This window comes from Motacilla alba, chromosome 4A (genome assembly GCF_015832195.1).
Source record: "Motacilla alba alba isolate MOTALB_02 chromosome 4A, Motacilla_alba_V1.0_pri, whole genome shotgun sequence".
NCBI classification, from domain to species: Eukaryota; Metazoa; Chordata; class Aves; order Passeriformes; family Motacillidae; genus Motacilla; species Motacilla alba.
Genome location: NC_052045.1, coordinates 7,520,245 through 7,534,444, shown reverse-complemented (window position 1 = coordinate 7,534,444; position 14,200 = coordinate 7,520,245). Strand labels below are relative to the sequence as shown.

At 47.1% G+C, this 14,200-nt stretch overlaps 1 protein-coding gene across 17 annotated transcripts in view; it reads right to left on the bottom strand.

The window, feature by feature from the left end:
* Nucleotides 1-14,200, bottom strand: part of MBNL3 (muscleblind like splicing regulator 3) — a 92,765-nt gene that overhangs the window by 44,440 nt on the left and 34,125 nt on the right. The window lies entirely within an intron of this gene.

Here is a 14,200-nt window from a genome sequence, read left to right as displayed (position 1 = left end):
GGCAAACCACACGTAGACAGAACCAAGCAACGTACATCAAAGCCCAGGAGAATAAATGTTAAAGAACTGTGTTCATGAATACAAATATCGGACATGTGACCACCTTTGGCAGCCTCATGGCTCAAGTTTACACAAGGGAAAAGGCAAATAGGGAAGAGCAGAGATTGATAACTGTCTGACCCAAACCCTCCCTCCTGTCCTGCAGAGGACAAAGTCATGCTCAGAAAATTTCATTCGCACTGTGTTTCAGAAAGCAAAATGAAATTGCAAATAAAAAGATATGGAGGTGGCTAGGTTTAGTGGGTTTTTCTACAAAGTTGGCAGAATACAACCATTCCCTAGCAGGGAAGGATGTGGCTGGGCTCTGCCACTCTGGCTTTCCACACTTCAGGTGGAAACACCAAGATGTGTCAGAACATGACATGACAGTCCCTCTGTGCAATAACTAAAGCCAACAGAGGAGGTGACTGCAGGGCAACAGCAGATGCAGCAGTACAGGAGGGTGATGGCCTCAGTTGCCACCACAGGATTTGCTCCCTGATATCTGCCAGAGCCAGGGGTCTGATGTTCCAAGGCACAGGTCACCTTTCTGCTCTTGGCTAGGATTTGCCCCACAGCACAGAGCAAAGCCAGCTTGCCCTGCTCCTCACCCTGATGGCCCACTGATGTCCCCAGCTGCTTTCTCAGGCTACGTTTCAGTTCATCAAAGACCAAACTTTGTCCTCGTGCTCCTGTTTCAGCTACACGTGCCAGGCATATTTGTGCACAGCAGCACGTTTCCCCTCTGCTCTGGCTTTGCAGAGAAGCTACCAAGCCTCAGAAAAGGGCTGACTGTGTGCCACCAACTCCACACATCTCCAAGCAAGGATCCCAAGCTTTCTGGTCCACGCCAGGCTGCAGATTTCATGCCCACAGTATAATGAATGTGCTGTTGGTCAAAGGATTAAAGGTGCAGATACAAAAAGTATCTTTAAGAGAGGTCCTGCAGCCTGCTAGGCACAGCAGGCAAGGACCACACATCTCACATGGACCTTGGCTTCCAAAGAGGACATTCAGGCCAAGTGACATTGAATTACAACCCTCCATCTAGGAGGCAGCAAGGCTTGAAGAAAAAGGAAGAAAGAGAAAAAAAAGAAAAAACCAAGCAAAAATAAAAAGAAAGCCTGCCTTGCCCTAGGCAAATATTCCACCTCGGTCAGCTTTTGCAGACTGATCTATTTAGTGAGTTGTTTATTACAGCCAGTAACATATGCACATTTAAGTCACAGAGGGGATTTTTCTCTTAAAAAACACCTTCAGAAGTGCTCTTTAAAAAGCACCTGGCACTAGAAAGCAGATATGTGACCAATATTTGCTACCATCTCCAGTGAAAGGGAGGTTAAGGCATTGTAAATGTCTGCTAGGAGCTGAGCCCATGGAGGATCATAGCAAGCTGTGGTGGCAACAGGACAGACCTTCTTCCACAGAGGCAAACACGATGGGCTCACGATGCCAAAGATAATACACCGACATCTCTGTGGGCAAAAAGAGAGTTTGGCAATGACAATTCTGGGATATAACTGCAATTAGTGAGACATATTTAGGTGCAGTTCCCATGCACTAGTCACAAGTGCCACACCAGCAGCCAGCTTTAATGAACACGATGTCCAATTCTGTGCCAACATCTGAAAACCTGCTAATATACAATGGATTTATTACAACAACCTTGGCCAGAGCAAAACTTCTACCTGTTCTAATTACAACACCGCTCACAGATCCTGGCTCCCACAGTCTGTTACACAGTCTCGTGAGGTCTGTGCAGATTCACACTCCCAGCCTCACTCAGCCAAAGCAGATCCATGTTACAAACTAACAAAGCCCTCCCAGGAACAGTAAGCCAACACAGATGCTGCAAACCACACTGCTCAAGGGAGCTTTCTGCTCACCCTGCATCCCATGCTGACCTAGACAGCCAAAATTCAGGGTCTGTAGGTCTCAACACCAATGTACAGCCCAAAGTCCCCAAAATCTAGCAAGAGTGGTCTGCTTTCTCCCTGTGATGCCAGGATAATGTATTTTGCAGAAACCATGACTTCAGCTGCTGAGAGGTTAATTCCAGGCAGCCAGTGGGATCTGTTCCCTTCTGTGTAACAAGAGCTGTAGGACAGGACACTGAAAAGGTTGTATGCCTAGTTAGGTGGATGTATCCATTTACTCCTGCGGGATGCAACTTTTGGTCTGACCTAAATTCTCCTCTGCACAGCACTGGTGTAAGTGCCAGAACAGCTAAGAAAGGAATGTGTCCTGCGTGTGCATACACGTGTGTCTGTCCATCCATCTGTCCCAGCTGACCAACAAGAATGGAACTGATCAGGGCTTTCCTTTCATTTGCTTGGTGCTTTGGAGTTCATGTTTTTAATAACCGCCAGATTCACTTACTTAGGTTTGAGAGCACAAGAGAAAAGCTGGGGGAGGCAGAAGGAACTAAAGCATATCCATGTGGATGTGCTTGCTTATTCAGACTTGAGGCACAAAAGCAAACTGATCAAATTACCATGGGGTTTTTCTGTCCTTCCTGTATTGCTGCTCTGCTTTCCAAACCCCTGCCCTGAGCTGCTTATCCTTGTCCTGTTCACCAAGTGCAGTACAGACTGCCTGAGATGCTCAACCCTCCATAGATGAGGAGGTATGCAAGGCTTACCTTTTGAAGGCTGTTTTCTATTAGAAAGCAGTCTTAAACAACATGACTTCCTCCTTAGGCAGCAGACACCTGATCTCGTTTATTTTGCTTTTGCTACTGACAAAAGATATCATCAGATGCAGCACAGTCCCTTCCTAAAAGGGCAGCAAGAAAAAGACCTTTCACTGCCCTCACCGGGCACAGTCAGGATGAGTCAGCTGCAATGCAAATGTTCATTTGTTTTTAGGTGGGATGGGCCCATATAGATGGGGTTGGGAGGGATTGGAGGGATTTTTTCTGCAAGGAAGAGTGACCTTTCTTGAGGACATCTGCAGTCTCTTCCCCACGTGAGAGGAGTAGCTGCAAAGAAGCTCCAGGGTCATTAGCAAGTCTGGAATGCAGCAGAACCAGTGCCTACGTAAGTGAACACTCCAACACTGCTGAAAAAATGCTCAAACTGGTTTAAACCAAGATAGATGGACTTCTGATAGGGACCTGGCAGAAATCCCTGCACTTCTCTTTAAGTGCCTCTGATACAGGCCACAAAGTAAGAAAAGTGCTAACACTTTTCCCCTGATTGGGCTAAGGACTGAAAGGATGCTTAAAATCATTCTCCAAGAATTAGCACAATCAAATCAGGGGGAAAAAAAGCCAGTTTTGAGTAGTGTTTTTGTCCTATCTAATGTGAGCTCTATTCCAAGTAAAGACTTCTAAAGATTTTATATTACTGTGGACTCTTCAGAAACCCATGCAGAGAAACACAAAACAACAATGAAAATCCTCTTAATTCAATCTGTGCTTTATCGCACAAGGCCGCAGCAGGGGATTTCTGGCTGTGGGAATACAAATACTCATCAATGCTACAGCTCAGGGTCCTGCTCCAATTACTACCCAAACACAAAATGAGACAGTCCCAGCCTGAAGAGTTTTCAGTCTAAATACACCAGACTCGGTGGAAAAACCCCAGGCAGCCAGGGGAAGCCTCAGCAACACCCAGACTGCATTCCAGCTGCTCTGTCCTGGGCTGCTGCAGCCGTGATGCCTTTGACGCCTCCCAAGCTCCTTCCTCCCAGCAGCCTGCCTGTGTCCCACCTCTGCATCGCTAGCTAAAAGTGATCCTGCCCATTTGTCTCCCAACCCCCAAGGGATTTCCCCCTCCCCTCTCCCAGCTCTCCCGAGGATGGTGCAGAGCAGTTTGAGTGGGCTGCACAGGGAAATTCTCACCCTGCCGTGTCATGCCAGCAGATGCTGACAGAGCTGGCAGCGATGGGTGGCCAGGGTCCCTGCCACACCCCCGAGCTCCCCAGTTTTATGGGAAAGTGGCTTGGGCAGCTGCACTGCTCCTCCCCAGAGTCACCCCCATCTCCTTCCCTTGAGGTTGTCCCTCGTCCCTCATAGCTCAGAGGTTTCAGACATCCCTGCCTTGCTTTTATCAGCCCTGACGGCTTTCCAGCTTCGAGCACCAGAGTCACTGAGCCTGCCTGCCTTGCTCCAGCTACCACCCTGCAGCACATCTCTGAGGTTTTACAGGCAACAGGATTGACACAGCAGGGAGTCAACGTCTGCAGGGAGGTAACCATGATTACATCTTCATCTGCAAGGGCACCAGATGCACTGAGAAATAAAAATGACTGCTGAAGCAACAGGAGAGGAGAGCAAGAGACTTCTCAGGATGCCTTGTACAGTCCCTGCAGACACTACAACAGGGACAAAGAGGACAGGGGAGCTGCACTAGGGCTTGGGGGCAAATAGGCCCAGAGGGCAGGAGGAAACAGAGCAGAAAAAAGAAGCAGGGCATTAGAATAAGGCTGCAAGTCTTGGACCATCAGAGCAAGATTTGGGAGAGTTTCTGCAGGAAAAGCAGGAGCATCCCCTACAACGTCTGGGAAGGAGCAACATTCCCTCCAAAGATAACTGTCTTGAAAGTCCACTGGTTTATGAAACAAGATTCTCTTACAGGGAGGAAAGAGCTTTCCTTCATACAGCTGACCTAAAACACTGTTATCTCGGCCATGCCTTCCAAGCCCTCCTTAAAGGCTCATTTACAGGTCTGGCTTTCAACTCCCCACGACCCTGAGCACTAAAGTGCTACAGCATGGGCTGAAATGTCCAACCCCATGAGGCTCTAGCTTTCTCCTGGCAAACTCATCCTGGGTTTGCTATCTGCAGCATCACGTGGAAGGGACTCTGGGAGCAGAGCCCAAGCACGGCACGCAGCACAACACTGCACAAACCAACCATTTGGGATCAAGAGCGCATAATGGCTGCAAGCCTTACCCATGCTCTGATCCTTTAGGAATGGACAGCAAGAGGAAGAAACATAGACCAGTGGAATCAGCCAATACCATTGGGATTACACACTGAGGTTTTATATTCAAACTCTGCTCAGTTGAAGCAGGGCTCTTTAAGGACCTAATCTCCGTGTGACTGTTCCCAGCACCAGCCGTGCCCCTGGGGATAACAAGGACTTAGGGAAGCAGCGTCATTACAGCCATGGTCTCAGGCACACGGGCTGCAACTCCACTGTATTGGTGCTGCCCTGGCCACCTCTGAACCCCAAATACTCCACACTTTCCCAAATGCCCCTCTGTTTGAGATGTGTCTCCTCTCACTATACATCCAGAGCTGATCACAGCACCCAGAGTTCCTAAGGCAAAGAAGAAGTGATGAGACAGAGTTAAAGCATCATGTTTCAGGATACTGATTTAAATCCCCATCAGAACCTGGTGTGGGTACTGCTGGGCAGAGATGCAGACATCACTCATGCAACTCAACTGGATTCCAACACTTTTATCTGTAGTAGTTGTTTTGGGTCTTTTTCTGACACCGGTGTAGGAGAACAGCTGAAAGTTAGTGCTGTGTTAATGCAGAGTCAGAGGCAAGATAAAACACAGAGACCACTTATCAGTCACCTGGGCAATGCATTGTGATACCATACCCATTCTGGAGCACTGGCTAAACTGCTCCTGGCTCCCATTCCCAGAATTAAGCAGAATTTGCCTCACTTTTTAATGGTGCTCTGTGCACCATTAAAAGCAAGGGGTGGGGGCCAGCAGCACCCTACAGCAGTTATGCTGGACTGGGTGGTGGGTCTTCCTCTCCACTGTGCAGCCACATTAATACACAAAGCAGCTTGTTTTAAACATTCTCATTCCACTGCTGCAAGAGGAAAACTTCTTTCCAGAGCACAGGCTGCCACCTTCCAAACAAGGTCAGACACTGACCTCCTCCCCCATCGCCAATGACCTTATTAGCACTGATCATGGTTCTAATAATATCCCGCATTGTAAGCAGGCCATCTGCCGTAACATTTCACTACAAACTTGGGGAATTGCTTGATTTGAGTATGCTCATGTCCCAGCAAGCCAATTGTGCCCTCTCAGGAATATGCTTCTTCCTCACAGCTTTAAGGTAAATGTTGCAGAAAGGCACCTCTAGGTCTCAGCTTTCCAGCTTGGAGCTGAAGCATGCAGAGAACAGCCCCAAGCCATTCCCACGTGCTGGCTTCAGAGAGAGAAGGTAAAAACACAGAGTTAGTGCTTAATAATCCCTGACTCCTGCATCCAGCTCCTCTGACAGTGGAGACATCAAGTAACCATGTCACTGCAATCCTAAACCAAAGCCAAACACTAACCAGACATTCAGAGAGCCAGATGTAAAACCCAGGGCTTCCGAGAGATCAGCATTACTTTTGTGCCATGTACCTTCTACTGTGTGGACAGCAGAAAGATTTTACTATCCTAACACATTAGCTATGGTTAAGCTGAATATTTTCACTGCCATTACAGAACAGGCTTTCCTAACAGGCAGGCAAGCTTACAGAACTGAGCGTGTTTGATAGCTATTCCTTTGGAAGGAGCCAGGGTTTGAAATGCTTACTCAGTTAGGACACCTGTCTAAAACACCCAGAGTCTTGGTATTACAGCAGCTCAGCTACACTCAGCCTTCAAAGACCTTTTTTTTGTACTGCTCCTGTGAGGTCAAAAAGTGCAATTAGGCACAGAGACCAACATTACAACACTTTGAAGCAGTTTGCATCATCACAAGGCTCTGAAAGGTGGTTTTTAAAATCCTTGGTCTTTCCTCTAATCAAAAGACTGTCATCAGACATGGCACAAGGACTATAAGGGGTGAGGAAGGGGGTCAGTGCCTGGGTCCCTGCTGTTTTATGAACAGCAATAAAACAGTATTAATAACCCAGAAGTAAAGCTGTGCCTGTATGGGGCAACATTCACCCAAGGTCTTCAAAGCATTTATTTTAATACCAGCAAAACAATATTTATAGGGGCAGAATTTCAAAGAGCTCAGCTCCTCACTTGGAAATCTAACCACTTATTGAAATGCTCTGTGGGAGATGTCAGGCGATGGGCTCTCCAAAAAGCCTGGCACATCTTGTTTATATTTGTTTTAAAGCTTCTAAACAGCTCAATTACATAAAAGCATGTTACTGCACCCTCCTTCAGAAGGGTGAACCAAGTGGCAGAAAGCTATTGTCAGCTAAGGGATTACATCAAACTGATGCTATGCCACTGAGGAAATCCGCCAACTCCACATGCTCGTTCAGTCACTCCCCTTGAAGGCATCTTTCACCACCTTCCTCCCAGCTCATTTTGCTGGCCTAATGCAATCAGGAGCATGAGAAGTCCCTCGGTAGCATCACCAACACTGCAGCATCACAGCCAAGCATCCTCTTTGCCCCAGACTCTGTCCAGGTATAGAGGCTTGTAGGTTTGGTGCTTGCATTTCAATCCCAGTGTTAGCTACTGCTACACATCAGGTCTGGAAGACGTAATGCTTGAACTTCTTCCCTAGAAGAATTTGGCAGTGCCACATTTTTCAACATGGCACCATTTGATGTGCCAGAGCTCACTGTACACACACACACACCCCCTTTTGTGCTCCCTGGGCCAACTCCTGACTCACAGCAGGCAGAGGCAGCCACTCGCTATCTGGGCCCAGCACCTCATCTCCCTCCTCCCTGGGCAGAGGAAGACCCTGGGGCTCACAGAGCATGGCCCTGCAGTTGTGCTGGGTCACAGGCATGGAGCTTGTGCTTGCAGATCCCAGCAGGCTTGTCAAGACTGCAAACTCAAGATGTGCATGCAAAGAAACTCCCAAAGATGGCAGAGCAAATGACCATGGGCAGCTCTCCCCCTTTATGGACTGGCTGAGAAGATCACTTCCCATGCTCAAAACTTGATGCAACAGCTCACTCCAGCACAAGGAGCTCTTTGCTGCCCGCAGGAACTCTACAGCACTTAAAAACAGGCTTAAGTACTTTGCAGAACCAGAACCTTTGTCTGGAGGGCTTTGCCTTTCAAATGGGAAAGCAAGCCTCAGGAGCAGGAGGTGGCATGCCAGGGCCAGTGGAACATTGCAATATGTCCATAAAAGGTTTCAAAATGTATCTGCTTAAGCACACACAGAAGCTCAGAAGGGTTTAGAGTCGACATCCCAAAAGAATTCCTCTCCTGCTTTTTTAGGCAAGTGTGAGCAGCAGTCAGCACTTTACCATCGTCTTCCCAACCAGAAACCCAAGGTTACTCTTGGCTAATATTAATAATGTAAATGCTGCTGGCTTTACCCTTTGAGGATGGTGGTTTGCTCACACCACAGGGAGAAGAACAAGGCAACATGAGCTGCAGGCAGGAGCAGGGGCCCAGCATTGCCAGGGCTGGCTGGTGAGGAGAGGAGAGGCGAGGCTGGCAGCAAAACCCCACTGCTGAATTTGCTTGGCCCATCTCCCTGAAGAGGCTGGCCTCCAAATTGTGGTCTCAGGACCAGTTTGTGGGCACAGCTCTGCTTTCCAACACGTACAAGGGGAAGAGCACACCAGTCTGAGGCCCAAGGAAAAGCTGTAATCAATTAATCAGCTGCAAGAAGTTGGACAAGGACAGTGTTTCTGTCCTTGCCCCTTGCACTGGGACAGCTTCCCAACTTACCAGCCTGTGCCTACACCTCTGCCTCCTGAAACTGTCCCAGAGACACCAAACGAGACTGGGATGCACACACAGGCAACAGCAGAGGCATCTGCTCCTGTGTGGGCAAGCCCTCAGGAGAAATGTGGGGTCAGGAAGTCTGGGGCACAGATGGTGCTCCCCATCTACTGCCCAGTCACCAAATATCCACCCTCTGCAGGAATATGAGCAATGAGCTGAGAAGAGAGCATCCCTCCAGGGTAGCACCAGAACTAGACTGCGCACCAGGAAACCTACAGATATCTCACCTTTCTTACCATGTTACCACGGACAACACGAAATTTCACAAAGCACGTGTCCTTGTAAATGTAAAGGCCAAGGTAGTGTTCCCTTTTGAGGCTGCTCAGCTACAGAAAGACCTGGCAGAGATAAGGACAAGGTCACCCTCTTCACTCTCCTTAACACACCTCAAAGATCACCTCCTTCCTTTAGAGCACAGACAAGAATTCCTGTCAAGGACTCTGCCTTACACCTTTGCAAATGGCTGGCAATGATTAAGACCTTCCTGCATCTCCCTGTCTACTGCTGTCCTTGCAGCACAGTCACCAGGTAACACCAGCCTGCTCCAGTTACACAAGTTCATCACCCAGCAGCTCTGCAGAGAGCAGGACCAAGGGAATTCCAGCTGCTGGATTTTGTATTCAGTGCCTAAGGCACTCTGTGCTCCTCCTAACCCTGCCACAGTGGCAGCAACCTGCAACAGAGAAGCGAGGGGACAGCTCAGAGCAGCAACCTTCTAAACCATGACTGCAAAACCCACCAGGGCTCATCTGCCACGGTTCAGCTGCCAAAAAGTCACAGATAAATGAAATGAGACTACTGGGCCATTGGGTAACACTAAACAACCACTGGATAACACTAAACAAATCAAACATGCTGTGCACAGACATCTGTCCCACAGAAAGATCAGCCAGGCAGATTAAAGAAAGGTGTATCCTTTCCCTGGAAAGCTGAACATGCCTAGGGAGGTTACACATCACCTTCACAGAACCAGCCTTAACCCCACAGAGAGAATCTGCAGTCCACACAGTGGGGCAGGCCTGGGAGATGCTCAGCACAGGAAGAGCCAGGTGAGCTTCTCCATCAGTGCTCTCCATCCCAGAGATGTGCCAAAAACCTCTGAAGACACTAGAGAGAGAGTATAGACAGCAAGTGTGCCAGTTAAATTAAACTGTGAAAACATGGAGCTCATTGTAACCTATGGACAAGAAAGGATCAGGCCTAAATTATTTTTCTTCCACAAGCTCTCCTATTCTCCTTGAAATACCAATTTACTTCAGAGAGAAATACAAAGAGAAATATAGAAATTAACAGAAAAAGACAGAGAAATACAGTATTAACAGGTTTTATACATAAAATTGAGTCTAAATACATTTTTCCCCCAGTTTAAGTTGTTTGATTTAAACAGTAGTTTTAAAAAGCACTGATCACATGCTGTAAGACACACCAGCATCCAGAGTGGACAGAAAGCTGCGGCAAATCTGCTGTTGCCACACAGGTAAGTGGCTTAATGACCAAAGAAAAGTGGATTTTGTCACACAGGTGACTTGGCTCGACACTGTTCTTGTGGAATATTTACATCTCCATTACACTGAGCTGAGACATGGAGTCGGAATGTCTCCAAAAATATCACTCTAGCTTTGTTTGCTTTCTTCTTCCTCTCTAAAAGTGTAACCATATGCTAAGTTTAGTGGGTGTTTTTAGTTGTTTCTTAATTTGGAGTTCATTTAAATTAAAAAAAAAATAGATTTGATTGCCAACCAGTAAGTCAGAAATAATTCTAGTCAAGTCAGCATAAACCAGGTACAAATTAGCATGAAAACTGTGAGGAACAGCCTCAGGTACATCAGTTTCAAGATCATATAGTACGTCCATTGCCCAAGCAGTGTGAACTTTTTAGATTGCCATGGGATTTTGAATATTATTACCAGAAAACAACACTTCTTTTAGAAAACAGGCAATTTAGACAAATAGACAAAACTACTTTTAACTTCTTTTTATGCCTGTTCACAGAAAACTTTTCACCTTTTTTTATAGAGTACTGCTTTGAAACATGCAATAGTTTAACAGTGCTTTTCACATTAGACCTCCCAAAGTCAAAATTCATATTAGTGAAATTTTTTCACCCCACTATTTTCCATCTCAAAATGCTCCCTGAAGCTTCAATTCACATTAACATTCAAAAAGAAAATTCAAAAACCCCTAAACAGCAAAAAGCCCCAGCCCACACCTCACAAAACTGCATTTGTAAATTTTTTAAACCTCAAGTCCTCAGTGCAGATACCCAGACTGTGAGCAGTATAAATCAAAGCCTCTGTGAACACCTGATGTGCATTACCTACACATTTTTATATATGTCACCATCTCCTAATGCCCCATTCTCAGCTCTCTGCTCCATTAGTGACCAAAGATGATGTTTTATTTTCCTTCCTGACAACATCAGAAACCGAAAACACAACCAATGACTTGCTGCCCAGGAACTAAGAGTCAGACAAGCTCATATACTGCCCTCCTGATCCAGCCTGAATAGGAAAGTTAATGACTTGATGAGCAGCCCAGCAAAGTGCCAAAACAAACCTTTGCAGGAATTGCCATGAGCCGGCAAACCATGTCCCAGTCCTGACAAAAAGCACTGGCTCTGCAGGGGATGGTGCACACTGAGCCTGGGAGAGCAGCAATGAACGAACCCAGAGGCCACCCCAGTTTACAGGGATGACATGACATTCCTCTCCTTTGCTCAGAACATCTGAGGTGCCACAGGACCTGCCTAGGAGGTACCAGAGAGCGCTGACCACTGACCAGCAGCCCTCGTGGTCACTTCTGGAAGCAGGATGGCCCAGCACAGCCAGCTCTTGGGCCTTTGCACTGCCCGGCAATCAAGCAGTGCAGACTCTCCTGCCATTCACACAAATTAATTCAGAGAACGCTGCTTCCAGAATAACAAGGAGGGATGCATGAGTGGAGTGAGAGCTCTCTTGGCATCTGATTCAAATAGCAGCTTCTTGCAAGGAACTATTTTTAAGTTTTGTATCAATCTGCTTGAGAAAGGTTCCTTCTGCTGCCTACAAATGTGCAAACTCCCCTTTCGAAGAAACACAGCTCAGGACAGCAAGATCCTTGCAGTTTCAAGCTAATCAAGACCAGGTATTTCACGACCAAAGCACTGCACAACACACAACATTCCTGCAGAGCATGTTCTGGTGACCCCCACCTGAGCATCAGTGAGGGCCCCCAGTAATTCAATGAGTCCCGTGTGTTCTTCACAAGATCACAGGTAGCACACAGTTAGTGACCCATGAAACAACCCACACTGAGGCAGTCTGACTGCTTCTGGAAGCATCACTGCTTTTTCCACTGCAACAGGAGTGGGACTGCTATAGGAGATAAAGGAAAAAGGGGGAAAAGGACAATACAGTAAGTGTATGGATGCTGCGCATGACCTGAGCAGTGAGGTGAAACCATTGTTTGCTGGGTTATCAGAAGTTCCTGTATGAAGGCATTGTTCAAGCTTAAGAGGTCTGTGAGAGAAAAAAAACAAGCAACAGCAGCACACAATGGATGCAGATAAGCAACGTCTGAACAAAGCCCTGGGCGGCTGCAAGACAACGGGAAAACTTATTAGCCACAAGCATCCTATATCCTGCCTCCAATAAAGCAACACAGATGTTCTGCTAATGCAGGGCGTGAAAAGACAAGAGAGCACTAAGCAGCTATTGAGCCCTCCACAGGAGAGAGGGCCGGTGTTCCACAGCTGTTGGGCACAAAGACATCCACAGGATGAGCACAAAAAGCCTCTTAAACGGTCTGAGAATGTAACACCTCTCTGGTGACCCGTAAGGGTGGCTACCCTTATAGCCCTGAGCCCCTCAAGGCAACTGAAAACAGTGCTCTGCAAGGCCAGCTCTGGCCCAGGAACAGAATGACCATTGTTTGAGGGTTTAGTCCCCAGGGGAGTTATTTCCACTGGGAAATGCATGGCGTCAGACATGCACACACTCAGGCTGCAGCACTGGGGACCACAGCCCTACACGGCACAGGGAAATAGGGCTCTGTCCTGGGAGCTGCTGGATCCATGCGGCTGAAGGAAGTGCTCCAAGACCCACTGTCTGGTCTGCAAAGAGGGGTGCAGAAACAGCCCCATCACCTTTGGCCAAAGTGCTCTGCACAGTTGGACCTCTCCTCAAGTACTTCCCAAAGACAGAGCTGTCAGCCCTCCATGAGGCTTTCCTAAGTCCAAAAAACCAGTTCTCTCGAAAATTCAGGCCACTTAACCAGCACATGCTGCTGCTGTGTCATGAGGAAACTGCAACCAGAACGTTATTTAACAGCCAGTTACACAGGAAACACTCCGAGCTGTAGAAGATCACACCCTACTCCTTTCCCTGGTTTGCTGGGTTTTTTTGTTGTTGTTGTTTTCTTAACATGGTGTTCCCCATCCCATCCCCACTGCTGAAGTGGGAGAAGCGTTTGCTCATACCAGTGGGTGGGATTTGAACCCCAGCTGCCCATGGACTTGGTCCTGCATATGGTCCCAGCCCCAGCTGTGCAGAGAGGGGCTGGCACAGCTGGGAGTGCTGCAGGAACAGCAGGCCAACAGCACACATGGGGAAGTGTCACACACGGGGTGACAGCACAGCTCAGAGCCCAGCCAAGCTAGGTGGCTGCACTGGGACACCTCCCCAGGATGCTGCAAACACCAACAAGGGGCACAAAACTACCCTCCACAGCGTGACAGCCCTCCTTTCCATTCACAAATACACACTATAAAATATGAACACACTAATCTCTTCATTAAAAGTATCTGCACTGCCACTGGCTACAATTCAAAAGTTTCAATGGCATAAAGAGCAAGATTTTTTCCCCTTTCAATAAAAAAGATGTTTGTCTCTCACTGCCAGCAAAACAGCAATGTAAATGAACATTTGAAAGTCACTGTATAACTGAAGAGTCATTTAATATAATCAGATTAAAAAGAGAAAACCGAATGCAAAGAGAAAACTTGAGCTTCTTGGAAAAAGAGAACAGAAATGAAAACATGAAGAAGCCACTAACAAGAAGAAAATGGGTAAACCAGTGTTAGTCCAGATCCAGTCCTGGTCTGAACCTCTGCATATATAACTCTACCAGTTCTGTTACTCATTATGCTCATAAAAATAAACACAAATCTTTTCAAGCAACAGTTGAAGTTCAAGAAAAAACTTTTAAGATTATAAAATTTTCCAGACTCTTTCTAGAAATTTTATCAGGTTGATTACTTTGGTCAAAACATTAAACACAATGTCAAGAATTCTCATCTGCTATCAGTTACCCATATGGTCTCAGAGTAAAAAAAATACTTTTGAGGAGTCATACATTTGGGAAAAAGAAAAAAAAAAGTGGATCTTCCTTTCCCAAGAACCATGGTGAAGTGAGGCCAGAAAGAGATGCCCACATCTCCCCCTCCTGTGAGCCCCTCCACTCCTCCTCCTGACTCACAGTCCAGGTCTTTGGTATTTTTGTAAGTCATCCCTGGACCTCCAGCAGGGACAAGCAAGCAAGAGCCATTTACTGCGTCCAAATTAGA